Source organism: Sitophilus oryzae, unplaced genomic scaffold, assembly GCF_002938485.1.
Source record: "Sitophilus oryzae breed Bouriz unplaced genomic scaffold, Soryzae_2.0 scaffold_128_pilon_pilon, whole genome shotgun sequence".
NCBI classification, from domain to species: Eukaryota; Metazoa; Arthropoda; class Insecta; order Coleoptera; family Curculionidae; genus Sitophilus; species Sitophilus oryzae.
Genome location: NW_022145937.1, coordinates 341,691 through 354,758, shown reverse-complemented (window position 1 = coordinate 354,758; position 13,068 = coordinate 341,691). Strand labels below are relative to the sequence as shown.

Sequence of the window (13,068 nt, the reverse complement as noted above, 5' to 3'; positions counted from 1 at the left end):
CTAAGAATTTTATTATTAACAATATAAACAATTTCAAGTTTAAATTTATATTTTTTTAAAGATTTATTTAAGGGGCTAATGTAAAAAGTACTAAAGTTACCCAAGCTGTGTAACTTTCTGTATGCACATGTATTTCTGCCCTATAGTTATAATAATTCGCTGTATTTAAGATTCTTATTAAAAAAATATATTTTTAAATTGTGGCAAAATGGTGTTACATAGGAGAAAGTTGCAAGAGACTCTAAAAATTTTATTTTTATCAGTGGCGTACTATTTCTTTTGAAAAAAATATCCGATGCGTATCACATCTACGCCACTGGTTGAAACTAAAACCTCTTCTTTTTATATTTAAAGTGTCTCTGTTAGGTAGACTTCTATAATAAAATTTTATAACGATACCTTCAACTGTTAAAAAACTATTAAAGAATATCTTTAATTTTTCAAGAACTTTAACACCCTGTATCTTACGTAAGAAGCATTCCGACCCATAGTGTGCTATATCAAAATTAATATTTCGACGTCATCTATCATACCCCGAAAGCATGACCGACATACAGGAATCACCCTGTATATTTAAATATTTTTTCTTCTTCTTACAGTGCCATACTCTATATAGAGCGTTGGCTACTTCTCGCATGTACTTGTGATGTGTGTCATCAGTGTTTCACAAGTACACGGGACCTACAGTTTATTACCGAATCCGAACGGCACTATTTGAGAGGCTGTACAAGGCAAATATACTCAAGGTGGTTTGCCATTGTCTTCCTTGAGGTGGCGGCGCGTTGGTCGCTCTCTTTAGATAAATATTTCTATTTAAATAAATAAAGCGACCGTACTGGCTGGGGATCCAACCCAGTACCTTCCGCTCCGCAGATCGACACACTAACGCTGGAGCTACGGCCGGCCACAAATATTTTTTATTAAAGAAGAATTTACCTAAAATGTAAGGGTTTTGGCATAATATTTCACATTTTGTGAAAAAAAAAATAGATTTTAAATTTCAATAACAGCTGTTTACTGTTTAAATTGTAATTAACCCCGTATATAGTTTGATATTTAGTTGAAATAACTTGTTGTACTTTAAATGCAATTAAAACTTGGCCCGAATTGTTATACATTGTGAGAAAAAAATAATATTGAACATTGGCCACTTTTAAAGGCATTTGCCTTTTAAATGCATTTATCGTTTCTTTTAAAAGGAACATCCAGAATATTATCCTGACAATTAGTGGATACTTCATATATCTTTAAAATACTCTTAAGGTTGTCTACCCTATAAAAAAAATTTTAATAGATATTTTCATTTTTATGATTTAGTGACTAGTTGATATTTATTAATTGATACATAATATAGGTGGCTGTGATAAAACTTTTGTTAATTTAACAAAAATTAAAGGATGTAGAGTAAAGTATTCAACGGTAGTAAAAATATACAGGTTTAGGCCATATTTTAATTATTACAGAATTCAAACTAGATATAACCGTATAATTATGTGACACAAATGAGCTAGATGAAATCATATGCTCGAAATTCTTCCTTTCCTGTTTACTACAAAAAATTATTCGCTTTCAAAAGATCTTTTCAACTTAAAAAAACATATGTGGATTTCTACTTATAGCAGCCACAATCGTTTTTCTCATGTTCTCGGCAATAGTTGGTCAAGAGCATAAGAAAAACGATTGTGGCTTAAAAACATTGTCTGTAACATATCCCAATAAAAAAGTCCACACTAGATAAATCAATATCTAATCAATAAAGCATTCTATTAACTACTAACTGTTAAATGCACACTGGGGTTACCAACTAATAGAATCATATCAATTCTCTCTGATGTAGGATAAGTTTCCATTTTTGGAAAATTTCTGAGATTTGTTTTTTGTTTTAACTGACCCAAAATGATAACTAGGTGTTAAAGATAAAGTAATTTGACAGCTATATTGAAGTAACGTCAGAAATATCAGAACCACCAAATAGATTTTATCAAATATAATAAAGATCTACTGACACTAAATAATAAAAATGAAAATATCTAGAAAACTCGTTGTTTCAGGGATAGGCAACCTTAATAGCAATTTGAAGAGACAAGAATTACCCATTGAATATAGAAATAATATACTGGGTGTTAAAAGTAACCAATGTTCAATATTAAGTTTGCTCACCCTTAAAAAAAAATTAAATATGCAGAAACTTAAAAAACTCTCAATATTTTAAAAACTCTTTATCGGTTAGAGCTTGATCATATTTTTAAAACTAGCATTTTATGATAAATCGAGTCAGTGGAAGAAATTTTATATAATATTATAATAATACCCCATACTATGTAAAATATCAGTGTAAATATTAGTGTAAAAGTAAATTTAAATCTATAAGATGTATATCTATAGAGGTATCTAGAAATAATTGTATGATGGCGTGTATATTTTACATAAAAGATTGGAGTAAAAACTTGATATGAAGCTTGAAATTGAATTTTAAATTTAGTTTCCAAAAAAAAATTACTCTATTAATATTACTTGTATTTACAAAGATTGAATGAATTCCACTACTTAAAATGAAAAATAGCCAAACACGCAAAACAGAAAAACCACCTTACCGTAGCGGTTTACTAAAAGTAATATGCCAAATAGTCATGAATTTAAACGAGCTAGTTTACGTATCTATGCATTACTAGCGCAGCTCTCCAGGCTGCTGCACACTGTAGGACATAATTTTGATTAAAGTGTGTATTTCTCACGTACATAAATAAAGCTTGGTAGAATATAATATATTTATAGAACATCAAGGTGATTTAGTCCACGGAAGAATATCTTGCACAAAAATATATTCGGATTTACTCTGGTTGTTCCCAGTGGAGTGCACAATGCAACCAACCAAAGAATCTGACTTTAATATAAACCCAGTCTACTAAAATTTAATATCTCTAAAGATTTCGAGCGTATGTTATTTTTGTAGTTCGTGAAAACACAAAATCCAATCCGACGCTCATAATTGAAATCACGAGCTGCCTATGAAAAGATATTTACTTAGTTACTTTAATAATACTAAAAATCTGTTAAAGTTTAGTTATTAAGATTAGTATAATTTTGGGTTCAAAATCAATCAATAGTCGCAAACAGATGTGATTAAATTATATAGTTAAAGGAGAGATCCTTTTGTGTTAGTGTTTGATTAATTAAAACTTCCAAAACTCATTTCGAAATTTCTGTATATAGAGTTATCAGTTATCGGGATTTAACTTACGAGAAAATTTGTTTAACACGGTGTAATAAAGAATAATATTATTTATAATTATTACCTTATTCGAGATTGGCATGTGAAGGACTGTTCTATTTATGTAATGCTATTATTTGTTTTATCTCTATATTTATTAGCCGAGCATACCAATAGGGTATGGTAGGGTATTAAGATCGGCAAAAAAGTTTTTTTTTAATTTCACTCAAAATGAATTATGGGTCATAAATGACATAAATACAAAATATTTTCTTGGCGTCTGTCTGTCTGACTGTCCGGTTGTTCGTCTGTAACACGATAACTCAAAAACCGCTAAACCGATTTTAACCAAATTTGTCACAAAAATACTGTGGCACCCGATTGGTGGGGGTGGGGGGTTGGTAAGGGTATTTACACATACTTATTGCAAAAGGGGATTTACAAAATTTGTAATAAAATCAAAATCAGTCAAAGTCGCAGTTTTTGAGATAAAAAAAATAAAAAAATCCTTTACTTTGAAACTAAAAGAAGTGCCTACCAACTTTTTATTAACATATTTTAGTATAGGCACCTATACGTGCCTCTCGGCGCCAATTTTTTTTTATTTTTTTTGCAGATTAGCTTAAAAGGGAATTAAAAGAGTACCCATATTCGGTCCTATGTAAGTAGATAACATTTTAGGAAACCAACTTTTCGAAAAAACAAATGAAAAACACCTATTAATCTTTAAAAAAATAATAGCTTTTCATATTTACTTATTTACACCCTGTAGTGCATGTTATATTTAACGGTGAGCACTAAGGCTTCCTTTTCGAAACTATTTTTAGCTTGGTATCGAATCAGGAAGAATAGAAACATATTTACATACACTCATCCCACGTGTCTTATTTCCTTTGTTGATAAATATACCGCATTTACATACAAAAGTTGATAAGTTGAAGATATATGTAAATGTATTTTTATTTTTGCTTTGTTCGTGTTTGGCCCGACTATCATTTGTTATTTAGATTTCCAATGAGATATCCTGCTCAATATTGCCGCATCAATTGCGTCTTATCACGTTATCGAGACGATACCTCCATCAAAGTTGGGCTATAAAAAGATATCGGAAAAGAGTGGCATTGATTCTTATGGGGTTTTTGCACCGCGAATTGTGGGGCTTCACTATTGGCTTAGTCTAAGGAAATCTACTGGATACGATTGGAAAGAAAAGAATTGCAAAGTCGGAATTTATTATAGGTAACGTTTTGCGAGTTTATTCTAAATGAAGGGCCCATGGTAAAAACTTGATAACCGCCAATTTCTTAATTTTAGAATTTTACAATATTATAGTAGGTATAACTGGTCCTTATAAAATTTATAAACTCTGCAAGACAATAAGTTGTTCAATCCTATAATACGTGCCTAGTAAAAATAATACAGAATACACGGAAGGAACCTGATTACCAGCCGTCCGGTGCTCTCCTGTAAAATTAGTAAAATGGCGCTTATCATGTTTTTTCCCGGGATCCTCCAAATAGTATCAAATTGATATTTTTGAAGTTGGCCAATCATGGAATTACGCAGAAAAAAATTTCGTACAATGATTTTTTTAGAATTTTCGAAAAACAAATATAAAAATAATTGGTAAAAATGTATTTGCTTTCGGCAATGAAGTACCATATCAGTCAACAATTTCTCATTGGTATGTATAACTTAAACGTGGACGGATTAATCTTAGCGACGATCCATGAACAGGTCTACTAACAACGGCAGTTACGAAGGAAGACGTCAGCTATCGTCGTACGTAGAATCTAGAATGTGGAATGTTTAGGAGGGGAGTTAATCACCGCGACCTTACAGATCTATTGTGTGTTCCCCTTTCTTGAGTTATAACGAATTATAACTCATCATACAGTCTCAGGGCTTTAACAAAAGCCAGTATCTGAGAGGGCTCCACAGAGGCCAGCTCTCCATCCTCGACATCAGCCGTACCAAAGTTTATGGTCGTCATCTGGGCGCACTCAGTGCTCAGTGATAAGATGTTCTGGTGTTTCCCCATTTTCCCAACAGAATCTGCATTCGCCGTTGTTTCTCAGCTTCAGCCTACTGAGGTGTTCGTTGAGGAGACAGTGTCCTCTTAGAAACCCAGTAACAATCCGAAGATTGATTTTATTTAAATCAAGGAAAACCTTTGATTTTTCTCAATCGTAAGTTCTGAGGAACTTTTTCGAGTGTCTTAGACCGTTTTCGAGTGTTAGACCCATTCAGAGTTACAGATAGAGTCTTTCAGATTCTTCAGTTCCGCTTTCAGTTGGTTCACGTTTGAACGTCGTACATAAGCTATCCAAGAAAATCGGCATGTTACATATCGTGAAATTGAAGCATCATTGCATTCCAAAGATATCAATTCAAAAAAAAATCCTAAAAAAATTAGTTTCTCCTTGGATAACACATCTGTTGACGGAAGAACAGAAAGCAATTAAAGCCAGTTAGTGTCAAAAAAACTCTACACCGCCTAATGCAGGAAAATCAAAGAATATATACAGTATTGGCAGTACTAATGCATCCTGGATTTACTCTTATGAACCCGAATTTATAAACGCCAATCGGCTTTTTACCCGTTCTCGAAGTATCTCCAAAAAGATGGTGGCGACATTTATCTCAAAAGTGGGGAATATAGAAACAATTCCTCTGCAAAATCAAAGAACTGTTACTACTAATGTACATATCTATTTGTTTGCCGGAAGTAATTGCTGAGTTTCCAAAAACCAACAGTCAACACGACGAATGATCCCCTACCAAGACAGTGCAAGTTCCCAAACAGATCGAAAATCAATTGAATTTTTAAAGCAAAAAGAAAACATCAAATTGTTTAATCATCCTTCATACAGTCCCAACCTAAGTCCTAATCACTTTTTTACTTTTCCATAAATTAAGAATGAACTGGCGTTGTTAAAGGTTTCAGTCACCAGAAGCTGCAGTTAGCGCCTTCAAAAACGCAACTTTGAAGGTACCAACAAGCTAGTGGAATAACTGCTTTCAGAATTGGTTCAAACGGATGTCAAACGGATGCAAACACGCTGTTCTTTTTAGCTCTATATGCAAAATATAAAAGACCTCGTAATTATGCTGCATTTCACATATCTGTAGATTATTTTTTTCTACAAAATATATTGAAAATATTATCTCCAATATATATTTCTTAAAAGCTATATCTAGTATGTATCTAAGTTCCTGAAATACTCTTCAGAACATATTTGTAGTATCACAATAACAGAGTTTAGTTTCATCTATATGTAGATTATAATCAATCAACAATTTCAATAGCCCCTTTGTATTAATTAGTTATCTCCAACCTAATTTGACAAACGGTTTAATTAAATGTCCAGTGTATTGATGACAGGTCACGTAATTCCAATAATTAACAAAAGCGGAGGCTTAAATACAAAGGAATATTGTTTCGAGTATGTTACTTTACGCCTACCAAATTTCGGCAAATTACCTGAAAATTAAATGATTTACTAGGTATATCGAATGCGACGGTGTGCTGTTGCAGCCTGGCCCCATTCTCAGTGATACAAGTACGCCTTTCCCTGTCTAGTGTAGTAAAATCACGGTCGAAAGGCGCTTATTTTTAATTCTTTTTTTTTTTTCGTTGTTTCTGGACATCTGAAATCGGTTATAGAATATCGTTAGGGTCACCATTCCTTTTATAATGAAAAACGTCAGTAACATAATCGTGGTAATTTGATAACTGAATTCCTTAACATATAACGCGATAACTCAAAAACTACTTTGGATATTGAAACTTTCTTATTTTTATTTTGAAGTTCGGATCTTTGACAAGATGTTTAAATGAGAAAAATTCGACAGGTTTGTTCCTTTTCCGTTCAAAAAAATATTAAAAAACGCGTCCATTTATTTTTAGTCCACACCAATTTTCAGCAATCGTGTAACTTTTTTTGTAAAGATTTTCACATACTGTCTACGGAAAAAATATAGCAGAAATGTTAAGAAAGTTTGAAAAAAATAAACAATAATTATTTCTAATGTATTTTGGGATCTTGATTTTTGAATTCTCATAATGCCATTACGGTCTAAGCACCAACTCAGTTCAACTTATTTTTACCAAAAGTGGCAAACGTTTGAGCATTTTAAAGTCATTGTTTAATTTCCAACTTGTATTTAAAATTTTATAGGCTATAAGGAAAATACAACAACGATTTGTTAATAAATAAGCAAATAAAGTATAACGAGATACATTTAAATCGTAAAGATGAGCGCATGATGTATACCATTCCCTAGAACTCTAAGTACTGACCATAAATTTATAAAATTTATCAATTTATGCGGTCTACCGCCACGAAACTGCCTTATCCCCTTTTCACATCTCTTAGCAATGTGCACAGTTACTCGGTTTATTTCATACGTTTGGCAACGTTTTTACTGTTCCCTCTTTAGTCAGAACATTATAAATGCATTGTACCCTTCTTACATATGGAAATCCCAACCCAAACATAAACCTTTCCAGCAGGTCTATTTTCTAGTGCCAGAAGAAAAAACTTATTTAAATCTGAATACCGATATAACTACATATACTATATAGCCGAATTAACATAATTTATTATTATATGATTCCCCTTTCTTTTCTACCTCTTATAAATAAAAAATATGTTCTCGTTAAAGTTTTGCTGATTCAAAAACTAACAGATATTAAGTTTCAGATTAAATCTTATAGAATATATTGGGCGTTTTTTAAAAGTCACTCAAAGCTATAATTTTTTTATAGTTTTAGATAAAAAAAAGGTTGGTTTACAAGCATTCGTATATGACATAAATCGTTATTAATTAATATATTCAATGAGTTTCGGTCACTTCCTGTTTCACCGGAAATTACTATAATTTTTGATTTTTAAATGGTACTCTCTTTATTTATTAATTTTATTTGATAGGGAATTATATTATAAATACAATGACATATCATATGTTAACTTTTGCGTTTAAAGAACTAGTATGTTAAGTTACAATTTAGAGTGTCACGGATGCTTTAAAAGAACTAATTTTTAATCAATGGACCTTGGAAAAATATATTTGATCACCTAATGTTTCTCATAATGCCTTGTAGTCGGTTAAAAGATGCCCATATCGTATTTTTAATTATAACTCAATTTGTTCAAGTGGAAAGAGGACGGATCATTAGCAGATTTGAAAAAGCTTTTGTCGTCATGCGCATAACACACTTAGTGCGCTTTATGTCTGGATCCTGCCTTGCCACATGTCCGATCCATTGCCACTTCAGACTTGCCACTCTTTTAACCACATCTATTAGTTTTGTTTAATGACGCATGTGGGTGTTCCGCATTTTTCCCTCATGGTGACTCGTAACATGATTCTTTCCATGGCTCTTTGTGCAACTCGCAGTTGTTCTGCTCTTTTTCGGGTAATTGCCATAGTCTCTAAGCCGTACGTAAGCTCAGGTAGGATGCAGCTGTCGTAGGCCTTTTTCATTAGGTTGTGATTTCATTGATAGGTTCATATTTCCAAATGCTACCCATGCCAAATGGATCCTGCGTTTGATCTCCGTATTTTGATTCTCTTTACCCAGCTTGATTTTATGACCTAAATATATATAATGGTTTACGTATTCAATATCAACGTTGTCTACGGTAATGTTATGGCTATTATTGCTCATTATCTTGGTCTTCTTCAAGTTCATTTTAAGGCCAATTTTCTCGGATTGATCATTTAGCTCCTTTAACATGGTGTTCAGTTCTTAAATATCGGTGCTCAGCAAGACAATATCGTTTGCGAACCTAAGATGGCTAAGGTGTACCCCATCGATGTTTAGACCTATATTTTCCCATTCTAATTTCTTGAAGACATTTTCCAGTGCCAGTGTATAACTTGGGAATGATGGTATCTCCTTGTCTCACGCCCTTGCCGTAAAAGGTATATAAGGCAATAATATATTGAAAAAAATGAATAAGAAAAAATGAATAGCCATCATTCTACAACTGACGTAAATCCTCACAAAATTATACATCATACAATATTGAAAATGTGTTTATTTTCTAGTAAAATATTTTGCTGCTCGATTTAAAAACAAAACGTATTTTTATTTAACTTTATGTAGCATTCTACTTTGTTTTCCTCTTCCATTATTCCAAAATGGAAAAAACAAAGTATTCGAACGAATAAACAAACTAAGAAAATCGGAAACAGGGGAACATTGAATCTTGACGGTTTCCTTTACCCCGAGTGGCTCGATTTTATTGTTCTTTTAGCTGGCGGAAATAAAGGAGATTGCGTTTCACTCGGAAAATAGATTTAACTAAATGCCCGAACATACGCGTGGTCTAACAAAACGAAACTAAAAACTGAAGTTTATCTGTTTTGTTTTTCTTTTAGAAGTCTCTACATATGGGATAAAACAATTACTTAACTATGTTTAGAAACTATGTTCCAGGATACTTATTGGAGATAATCGGATGGATATAATTCGTTTTTGAAGGTTAGAAATACATATTTTTATCCTATCCTTGAAAAAACTTGAAAAATGTAGATAAATAATATTTATTATAAAAGGAATTGTTGGGCAAGGAAACATTGAGCAAAAATAAAATTCTAATTAACTGAATTTTATTTTTGCTCAATGTTTAATTGTTGCCATTACTGTTATGTGACAAAGCAATACGACAGGAGGCCGCTATTACGAGAAAACCAAACCAAACATTTTTTTTCAATAAATCCATAATAAAAAAACCATTAGTTCCAAACTTTTTCTTTTTTAGAAAGAAATTATATTATATTTAATATTTACGTATATAATCTCCAATCACTTTCCAACTCTTTATTATGACATTTTTAAAAAGCCATATTTTATTTTTTATCTTTAATATTTCTCTCAAAAACCACTTTTCTGATTCCAGTCGCAATAAAAAATTCAGCAATTAATGGCATTGCTAGACTGCGAAAGTCTAATACCGCGGCACAAATTAAAGTTAACCGAGATTTAGAGCTGAAAGTTTTTATGCTCCTTTTGCTCCGGACCGTAATTTAAAGTTGTAGAAAGTAGTTCAAGGGAGTTAAGTATTGTCGCTATATATATCTTGTTGATGTCAACAGGTTGAACTACCCTCTTGTAAATTACTTAGACTGCGTAGTTGGTTAAAATCTATTTAAGAATGGTTTAAAAGTTTAAAATGCGACACAGATAAAAATAAAATTAAAATTTTACATAAAAATGTATGCAGCTTAAATAGGTCTGAATAATTATTTATTATATGGTATTATGTTATTTATTATATTAATTATTATATAATATATTATATATTAGACAGTATATAAACTCATAGTACAGTATTTGCATAAAGTTTACATCACTTCACATAATAATAGTTTTTTCCTTGAATTTGATTAAAATTGCTACGGAATTAAACAGTTAGTTCAGGTATCTGTAAAATTTGACACTGAAAGAAACAAATGACTAAAAATGGATTTTTAAACAAACTTTTTTTAAGTTTCTTTACAAACATGCCTAATTTTCAACTATCCAAGTAAAAATTCTCATAGTCAATGCTATAAAATTAAATTAATATTAACATATCTATACTAATATATAAAATCCTTAAGTGACTGACATACTGATTAATCACGATCCTGCTCAAACCATTCAATGTAAGAAGCTCAATTTTGGCATACAGGTTGGTTCTAGGGTATAGAGGTTCGATAAGAAGGGATTTTTCGAAATTCCAGTTCCAAGAGGGTGAAACCACCCCTCAAATATTACAATATTTTTTTATTTAAGAAACGGTTAAGTTTCCGAAAAAACGCTTAAACACGTATATTTTATTTTGTTTTTTTACATATTTTAAGATTTTTTAAAAATGTATACAGGGTGTTTCGAAAAATCTGGTCATTGATTAATCACGATTCTACTTAAAGCGCTTGACGTAAAAAGCTGATTTTTGGAAAACAGATTGACTTTATGGTGTAGAGGTTCGATAAGAAGGGATTTTTCAAAACTCGAATTCTAAGGGGGTGAAAATATTTTTTATTTAAAATAAATATTTTTTTATTTAAAAACCGATGAGTTTTTCTGAAAAACTCTTAAACACGTATATTTTATTTTGTTGTTTTCCATATTTTAAGATTCTTTATAAATTTATACAGGGTGTTTCATAAAATATGACCATTGAGTAATCACGATTCTGCTTAAACTGTTTGACGTTTAAAGCTGATTTTTGGCATACGGATTGACTGTGGGGTGTAGAGGTTCGATAAGGAGGGGTTTCTCGAATCTCAATTCCAAGAGGGTAAAAACGCCACTCAAATAATACAATATTTGTTATTTAAAAAACGGCTAGTCTTTCGGGAAAACGCTTGGACAAGCATAATTTATTTGTTTTTTTTACATATCTTGAAATTTTTTAAAAAATCATACAGGGTGTTCCAAAAAGTTGGGTAGTTTCTTTAATTCCACGATTCTGCTTAAACTGCTTGACCTAAAAAGCTTTTTTTTGGCAAACGGATTTTTCGAAAGTCAAATTCCAACGAGATGAAACTACCTCTCAAATATTACCAAGTTATATAATAATATCGCCATATTGTATTTTCTCATGCTGACATAAATGTGAGAAAATTTTTTCCAGTTTGTATGTTAATGGAAATTCTTGCTTTGCTTACAAATTATTAATTCGACGCGAACGAGGTCGCTGGTACACGCTAGTTAATAATATTTCTATTTTGACAATTACTTGAACATTGTTTTTATTGGGATTTTACGCAATTTGGATATCAGGTATATTTTACGTTTTTGCGTAAACGAATTAATTTTAAATTATTTTTTTATTTCGTTATCAATTTTATAATACCGAACAACAAGCAAACAATATAACATCTTTCAAACACACAAAATACACTAAGATCCATTTTATCACATACTAAACCAACGAATACAACAAAAATGTAATATATAAAATACCATGCGAATGCGATAAATTTTACACTAGTGAAACATCTAGACCCTTAAAATGTTCGAATTAAAGAACATAAAGATTATTTAAGAAAGGGAGATTTTCACGTATCTAAGATTTGTCAGCATTCATGGGACACAGAACAAATTTTAATAACGCCAAAATTATAATAAAAGAAGCGATAGCCTCTAAAAGAAAAATAAAAGAGGCTTTTTTAATACTATCTGATAAAAATAGATGTATTGCTCATGCATCCGTAGATGTTAGTAATGTATGACAATCACTTCTTTGATTTTAAAGAACATAACATACGTAAAAATTAAAAACAATCATACAGAAAATTTGGTTTTTTTTTGGTTTTACCTTATTAAGTAATTGTTATCAGGTAGTAATTGTTAATTTTGAAGTTTAACTTGATATAATGTCATTTTAACAGAACTTTTTTTTAAAGAACATAACATACGTAATCTGTTTTAAAAAACTAAACTGTTCTCGAATAGGTGAATTTAAATATTTTAAATAGTTTTTTTTCTTTATTCTTTGTATTTTTTTGCTTCCGACGACGGAAAGAGATAAAGTTTCCAAAACGTTAAGCATTTTTTTGTTTGTTAGGCAAATTTGAATATCTGTAAACCTAACTTCTGACAAGTTGTTTCCGTTTGGATTAACGCAGAAGTGTTTACAAAAAAAAATAACTATTTTATTTTGTAGATTTTCTTGCAGTGGCAAAATACCCATATAGGATTTTTTGGAGAGACGAATCCGCCACATAGGTATAGACACTTTTTATTTTTATGATGTTTAGCTTTATTTTAAAATAAACACTAGTGCCATAATAAATGCCAAATTTCCAAAAAATAGCGAAAATAACCTTACAATCTTGTTTCTGGGGGCGAAATA

At 31.2% G+C, this 13,068-nt stretch overlaps 1 protein-coding gene across 1 annotated transcript in view; it reads right to left on the bottom strand.

The window, feature by feature from the left end:
• LOC115874429 (neuropeptide F receptor-like) overlaps positions 1–13,068 on the bottom strand; it is a gene marked incomplete at its 3' end in the record, with an annotated part of 277,047 nt that overhangs the window by 41,219 nt on the left and 222,760 nt on the right.